Source organism: Muntiacus reevesi, chromosome 2 (assembly GCF_963930625.1).
Source record: "Muntiacus reevesi chromosome 2, mMunRee1.1, whole genome shotgun sequence".
NCBI lineage: Eukaryota > Metazoa > Chordata > Mammalia > Artiodactyla > Cervidae > Muntiacus > Muntiacus reevesi.
In genome coordinates this window covers 64,542,608-64,550,054 of record NC_089250.1, presented here as the reverse complement: position 1 = coordinate 64,550,054, position 7,447 = coordinate 64,542,608, and positions in this window count along the sequence as shown.

The window sequence follows — 7,447 nt, the reverse complement described above, 5'->3', positions numbered from 1 at the left end:
TTTACACAGTGAAATGCTCAGATCTTCAGCATTCAACTTTGATGTTTGCATAGCAAGATACAGAACATTTCAATCACTGCAGAAAGTTTTCTCATTTCCCTTCCTAGGCAACCCTTTTCCCGGGGCGGTGGGCTGAGGGGGGTGGGAAACATCTGATTTCTATCACCACAGGTTAGTTTCATCTCTTTTACAATTCCATACAAATAGAACTAGGCAGTACATATTGTATGTGTGTGTTTGTGGGGATGTTCGGCTTCTTCAGCATGACAGTTTTGAGGGTCATTCCTATTACTCTGTATATGAGTAGGATGCTTCCTTTATGGTATGTAGTATTTCATCACATAAATGCAGTACAACTTTTCCATTGTACTGGTGATGAGCCTCTGGGCTATTCCCCATTTTTGCCTATTATGAGGAAAGCTGCTGTAAATCTTCTCATTAGAATTTAGTAGAAGACTTTCATGGACAGATATTTTCATTTCTCTTGGGTAGATACCTGGGAGTGGAATGTTGGATCATAGGGCAGATGTATGTTGCACCTTTGAAAGAGACTCCCAAATGATCTTCTAAAGGGGTTGTATCATTTCACACTTCCATCGGTGATGTATGAGCATTCTAGTCACTTCAAACCCTCACCAATACTTGGAGTGGTCAGTCTTACGGATTTTGGTCATTCTGGTATCACATCATGGTTTTAATTTGCATTTCCCCATGACTAATGAATTCCTGTCATGTGCTTACTTAGAAGATTTTCCAAGGTAGTCCCTCTCCCCTTTGCTGCCATGTATCTTTCACTCTCTACGATTAGAAGGACTGATGAACAAATAGGGAAGGGGAAAACGGATGACCAAATCTACTGAAAATGTAAGTTCAGTTCAGTTCAGTCGCTCAGTCGTGTCCGACTCTTTGCGACCCCATGAGAGGGCTCTACAAATACAAAATCAAATGTAAGCTCAGCCCTGGAACCCCTCCGCTGACTTGGGTTTCCCAGGACTGAGGAGCTAAGGACTTGTTTTGGGACAAGATCATGGCTGATTTGACGTCAGAATTTTTTTTTTTTTTTTGGCTGCACCGTGTAGTGTGCGTGACTTTTAATTTCCTGACCAGTGATTAAATCCCTGCCCCCTACAGTAGAAGTGCAGACTCTTTTTAAAAAAAATATATATATTGTAGTATTATTTTGAGGTTTCCCAGGTAGCTTGTGGTAAAGAATCTGCCTGCAATGCAGGGAACATGGGTTCAATCCCTGAGTCAGGAAGATCCCCTGGAGAAGGAAATGGCAACCCACTCCAGTATTCTTGCCTGGGAAATCCTATGGACAGAGGATTCTGGCGGGCTACAGTCCATGGGGTCACAAAGAGTCGGAGACAACTTAGCCGCTTAACAACAATTACTATTTTTAATTTTTTGAGGAGGCCCATACTATTTCACACAGTGACTGTACCAATTTATATTCCCATCAATAGTGCACAAGGGTTCACTTTTCTCCCATCCTAGTCAACCCTATTTATCTATTTTTGATAATAGGCAAACTAAAAGATGTAAAGAGATATCTCATAGTGATTTTAATTTGCATTTCCCTAATGATTAGCTGCAAGAGAGTTCCAGAAAAACATCTATTTCTGCTTTATTGACTATGCCAAAGCCTTTGACTGTGTGGATCACAATACGCTGTGGAAAATTCTGAAAGAGATGGGAATACCAGACCACCTGACCTGCCTCCTAAGAAACCTATAGGCAGGACAGGAAGCAACAGTTAGAACTGGACATGGAACAACAGACTGGTTCCAATAGGAAAAGGAGTACATCAAGGCTCTATATTGTCACCCAGCTTATTTAACTTATATGCAGAGTACATCATGAGAAACGCTGGGCTGGCAGAAGCACAAGCTGGAATCAAGACTGCTGGGAGAAATATCAATAACCTCAGATATGCAGATGACACCACCCTTATGGCAGAAAGTGAAGAGGAACTAAAGAGCCTCTTGATGAAAGTGAAAGAGGAGAGTGAAAAGTTGGCTTAAAGCTCAACATTCAGAAAACTAAGATCACGGCATCCAGTCCCATCACTTCATGGGAAATAGGGAAACAGTGGAAACAGTGTCAGACTTAATTTTTGGGGGCTCCAAAATCACTGCAGATGGTGATTGCAGCCATTAAATTAAAAGACACTTACTCCTTGGAAGGAAAGTTATGACCAACCTAGATAGCATGTTAAAAAGCAGAGACATTACTTTGCCAACAAAGGTCCATCTAAGTCAAGGCTATGGTTTTTCCAGTGGTCATGTATAGATGTGAGTTGGACTGTGAAGAAAGCTGAATGACGAAAAATTGATGCTTTTGAACTGTGGTGTTGGAGAAGACTCTTAAGAGTCTCTCGGACTGCAAGGAGATCCAACCAGTCCATCCTAAAGGAGATCAGTCCTGGGTGTTCATTGGAAGGACTGATGCTGAAGCTGAAACTGCAATACTTTGGCCACCTCATGCAAAGAGTTGACTCATTGTAAAAGACCCTGATGCTGGGAGGGATTGGGGGCAGGAGGAGAAGGGGACGACAGAGGATGAGATGGCTGGATGGCATCACCGACTCGATGGACATGAGTTTGAGTAAACTCCGGGAGTTGGTGATGGACAGGGAGGCCTGGCGTGCTGCGATTCATGGGGTTGCAAAAAGTAGGACACAACTGAGTGACTGAACTGAACTGAATGATTAGCCACATTGAGCATCCTTTTATGTACCTGTTGGACATTTGTGTGTGTGTGTGTGTGTATATATATATATAGTGGGAAAATGTCTATTCAGATCTTCTGCTTATTTTCTAATTGGGTTATTTGTGTTTTGTTATTGAGTTGTAGGCTTTCCTTATATATTTTGGATGTTGATTCATTATCAGAGGACATGAAAATCTCTTTCTACAGTTTCTCAGTTGTCTCCTCATTTTGCTGTTTCTTTTGTTGTGCAAAAGATTTTTGACACTTTTTTTTTCTTTTTGTTGCTTGTTGGTACTGTCAATGATTTTTTTGGATAGGAAGCAGGGAGTCAACCACTGGACCACCAGGGAAGTTCCCAGAATGTTTTAATGATAAACTTGTCCCTGATTGAATAATCACGTTCACTGCTACCATTTATAAACTGCCTGCTCTGCTCCAGTAGTAGCATGGTACATGTATTTACACACAGTATGTGTATTTTTACAATAACCCTGCAAGGTTGTTACATGATCTCTATTCGGTGGTCTCTAAACATCAGGTATGAATTTCTTTTCATTTGTTTATTTTTGGCTGCACTAAGGTCTTCCTTGTCACACACGGGCTTTCTCTAGTTGTGGTGATCAGGGGCTACTCTTCATTGCGGCGCAAGGGCTTCTCATTGCTGTGGCTTCTTTTATGGAGCACAGGTTCTAGGCACATGGGCTTCAGTGGTTGCAGCTCATGGGCCCTAGAGTGCAGGCTCAGCGGTTGTGGCGCATGGGCTTTAGTTGCTCCATGGCATGTGGAATCTTCCTGGAGCGGGGATCGAACCCATTTCTCCTGCATTTGCAAGCAAATTCTTATCCACAGACCAGGGAAGTCCAAAGATATGAATTTCTTTGCCTAACACCACACAGCTACATCTCCATGGGATCTAGATTCAAAATGCAACTGTGGCTCCAAAATCTCACTCAAGTTGCTTTTTATTCAGCTATGAAAAGGAATGAAGTGCTGATACATGCTGCAACATCTATGAGCCTCAGAAATATCGCGCTAAGCGGAAGACGGCAGACATAAATGGTCACACAGTGTGTGATTCCATTTATGCCAAATATCCAAAAAGGGTAAATCTACCTTTAGACGGATAGCAAGTGGGTGGTTGTCTGGGGCTGTGGGGAGAGAACAGGAGAAATTGTTTAATGGCTGTGGGCTTTTCTCTTGGGGTGACAAAAATGGTTTGCAACTAGATGGAGATGGTGGTTACACAACACAGTAAATGTAATAAATGTCACTGAACTGAATACTTTTAAAAAGTTTATTTATTTGTTTGCACTGGGTCTTAGTTGCAGCACATGGGATCTTCAATCTTCATTGTGGCATGCAAAATTTTTAGTTGCAACATGTGGGATCTAGTTCCCTGACCAGGGATTGAACCCGAACCTTCTGCATTGGGAGTGCAGTCTTAGCCACTGGACCACGAGGGAAGTTCCTAAAATGGTTAATTCTATGTTACGTGACTTTTACCTCGATAAAATTTTTTTAAAAACACTTAAAAAAAAGTTTTTTAAAAACACTTCACCCTGCTGTCTTTTCCTCATTAATGAGCATAATCTTACCACGAATAATTAAGTCCTTGGGGTAGTAAAGTTCCCCAGCACCTGGTCCCAATCTTTCCTCTCCCAGAGAATTCCCTGCTTGCTTGAGAAATTCAGGGAGGAAATGGCAGCATGACCCAGAGAGTGGGCCCCACAGTCAGCCTACCGGAGTTCAAGTGCAGGCACCTCCATGTTCTCATCTGTAAAATGGGTCTGCTACCAGGCTCCTGGGGGTGTTTGGAGGATGGACCAGTATCAGGCATGTAGTGTCCGAGCACAGGGAATGTTCAGAGGTGATGTTCATTCACTAAACTCTACTGTTAGGGCAGAACACCTGCTTCTACTGTCACCTGTGCTGCAAATATTTAATGAGCACCTGCTACATGCCAGGCACTCTTTAGGCCTTGGGGATTCATCTCTAAGCAAGAACAAAAAAATTCCTTTCTTCTTGGAGTTCACACTCCAACTGGGGTATAAGACAATAAACAGACTAAGTTAAATACATAGTATGTTTCATGTGTGTGTGTGCGTGCTCAGTTGCTCAGTCATGTCCCGACTATTTGCAACCCCGTGGGCTGTAGCCCACCAGGCTCCTCTGTCCATGGAATTCTCCAGGCAAGAATACTAGAGTGGGTTGTCATTTCCTTCTCCAGAGGCTCTTCCCGACCCATACTAAAGAGGAAAAGATAAATAAAGGGTGTGGATAGGAAGTTTTGAGGAAAGATTAGGATTTTTTTTTTTAATTTTTTAATTGGGTTGGCAGGAGGTTTCCCTGAGTAATGTTCTGAGGGCAGTGAGGTGTTTTCATCTCTTCTTGCTGCTATAGCGAGTTAACACAAACTTAGTGGCTCAAAACAACACAAATGTAGTATTTTACATTTCTTGAGTTCAAAATGGGTCTCATGGGGCTGAAATCAAGGTGCTGGGGGAGCTGTGTTCCTTCCAGAGGCTCCGGGGAGAATTCGTACCTTGCCTTTGTGAGCTTCTAGAGGATGCCCGCATTCCTTGGCTCATAGGCCTGCATCATTCCAACATTCACCTGTCATCACATCTCCTTCTCTTTGACATTTCCTACCTCCCTCTTTTCCTTATAAAGACCCTTGTGGGGCTTCACTGGTGGCTCAGTGGTAGAGAATCCGCCTGTCAATGCAGGAGACACAGCTCGATCCCTGATGCGGGAAGATCCCACATTGTGGAGCAACTAAGCCCACGTGCCACAACTCCTGAGCCTGTGCTCTAGAGCCCAAGAGCCACAACTGCTGAAGTCCACACACCTAGAGTCTATGCCCCTCAACAAGAGAAGCCACTGCAGTGAGAAGCCTGAGCACTACAACGGAGTACAGACCCCACTCGCTGCAACTAGAGAAAAGTCTGAGCAACAGTGAAGACCCAGCATAGCCAAAAATAAATTATATATATATGTATATACATAAGTGTAAAGACCCTTGTGGTTATATTGAGCCCACCTGGAAATCCAAAATACTCTCCCCATTTCAAAATCCTTAATCACATCTGCAAAGTCCCTTTTGCCATGTAAGGTGACATAGTCACAGGTCCTAGGGCTTAGGATAGGGACATCTTCAAGGAAGCTGTTCTGTCCACCATATGAGGCATAGAGGACAGCAAGTGCAAAGGCCCTGAGGCAGGGTTTGCCAGGCATGTTTGAGGAAGATGGAGACCAGTGAAGACCAAGCGGAGTGGGCAAGAGGGGAGTGGTCTCTCTTGAGGTCAGAGAGGGGAAGAAGGTACAATGGCTCTTGCAGATCCTTTTGGGTCCCAGTAAGGACTGTGACCTTTACCCAAATAAGTTGGAAGCAGGTAAAGGACGTGACCTTATGGGTTTTAACAGGATGCTTCTGGCTGCTGTGTTGAGAAAAGACTCTCCATTGGAGAGTCTGCAGGATATTGCAGGCGGCTGCAATATCCATGAGATGATGCCAGTTGGACCATGGCAATAGAGGGAGGCAGTAAGATGGGTCTCATTCTCGATTTTGAAGGTCAAGTTGCAAGGAACCACTTAAGAATCAAAAGTGAAGTGTCAAGGAAAGAGGGGAGTCAAGGATCAACAACTGAAAGGATTGAGATGCTCTCCAAGATGGGGAAGACCACAAAAAGTCAGGCCTGGGGCTGCCGGTGTCAGGACTTTGAGATGCCTGTTGGGTATCCAGAGGGAGATACTGAGTAGAAAGTCAGATTTATGAGTCTGGCATAAATCTGGGCGAGGGGTCTGGAGGGATCTGTTGGCAAGATATCAGCATGTTGGTATTTAAAGCCATGAGCCTGGATGAGATCTCCCAGGAAGTACAGGCAGAGTGATCAAGGACTAAGACCTGAGTCCCTTTGCTGAGGAGGAACCAGTGATGTAGGAAGAAAACCAGGCCAGGGCGGGGTCCTGGAAGCCTGAAGAGTGCCAAATCCTGCCAACACTGTCCAAAGTGAGTGCGAAGCGAGGATGGTGGAGCAGAGGGTGGCTATGTCACTTTCCTAGGGCTGTTCTCTGGCAAACAGCTTCTATGGGAGACAGTTTAAGAGAGCTGGACCTACCGAGGCAGCCCTGCGATTCCAGAGCTGTCTCCCCTCCAGGCAGCTGGATGGATCTGCCCGAGAGGTCTGATCCCTGCTCTCCCCAGCATCATTCCCCTCTGGTCTTAGCTCCAGTTGAGCTTTTAAGGCTCAGCTCAGTTATTCCCCCCTGCCACGTGGCTGTGCTGCCCTCCAAGGTTGAACTGGGGGCCCCCACCCACCTCCCACAGCTCCCCACTGGACAGCCCTCCACACCCAGCCTGTACACGTCTCAGTCTCCCACTGGGCCAGGAGCACACTGGGCTTCTCAGAAGCTTCCTGTTTGGGCATCCCCCGGGCTAGCATGGCGTGAGGTGTCAGACCCTCAGTAAACATCTGAGAACACCACACTCAGCAGAAGCCCCTTCCCCTGGGATGTGGCTGTGTCTAGTGCTGTGTCGTGCAGATGCTTCCGTCCCCTGAAACCTGGGGTGCTGGGATCTTCCGGGGCCCCCGTGGCAGACCGGCCATCACGGCACCCACCTGCTGACACTCACTGAAGAGTTTTAAATATCAGGAAAGGGGCCAAGGACTGGGTCCAAGCTCAAGTCCTGGCACTCCCAAGGCGTCAGGACTTCAGTCTCCCATCTCTGAAAGGG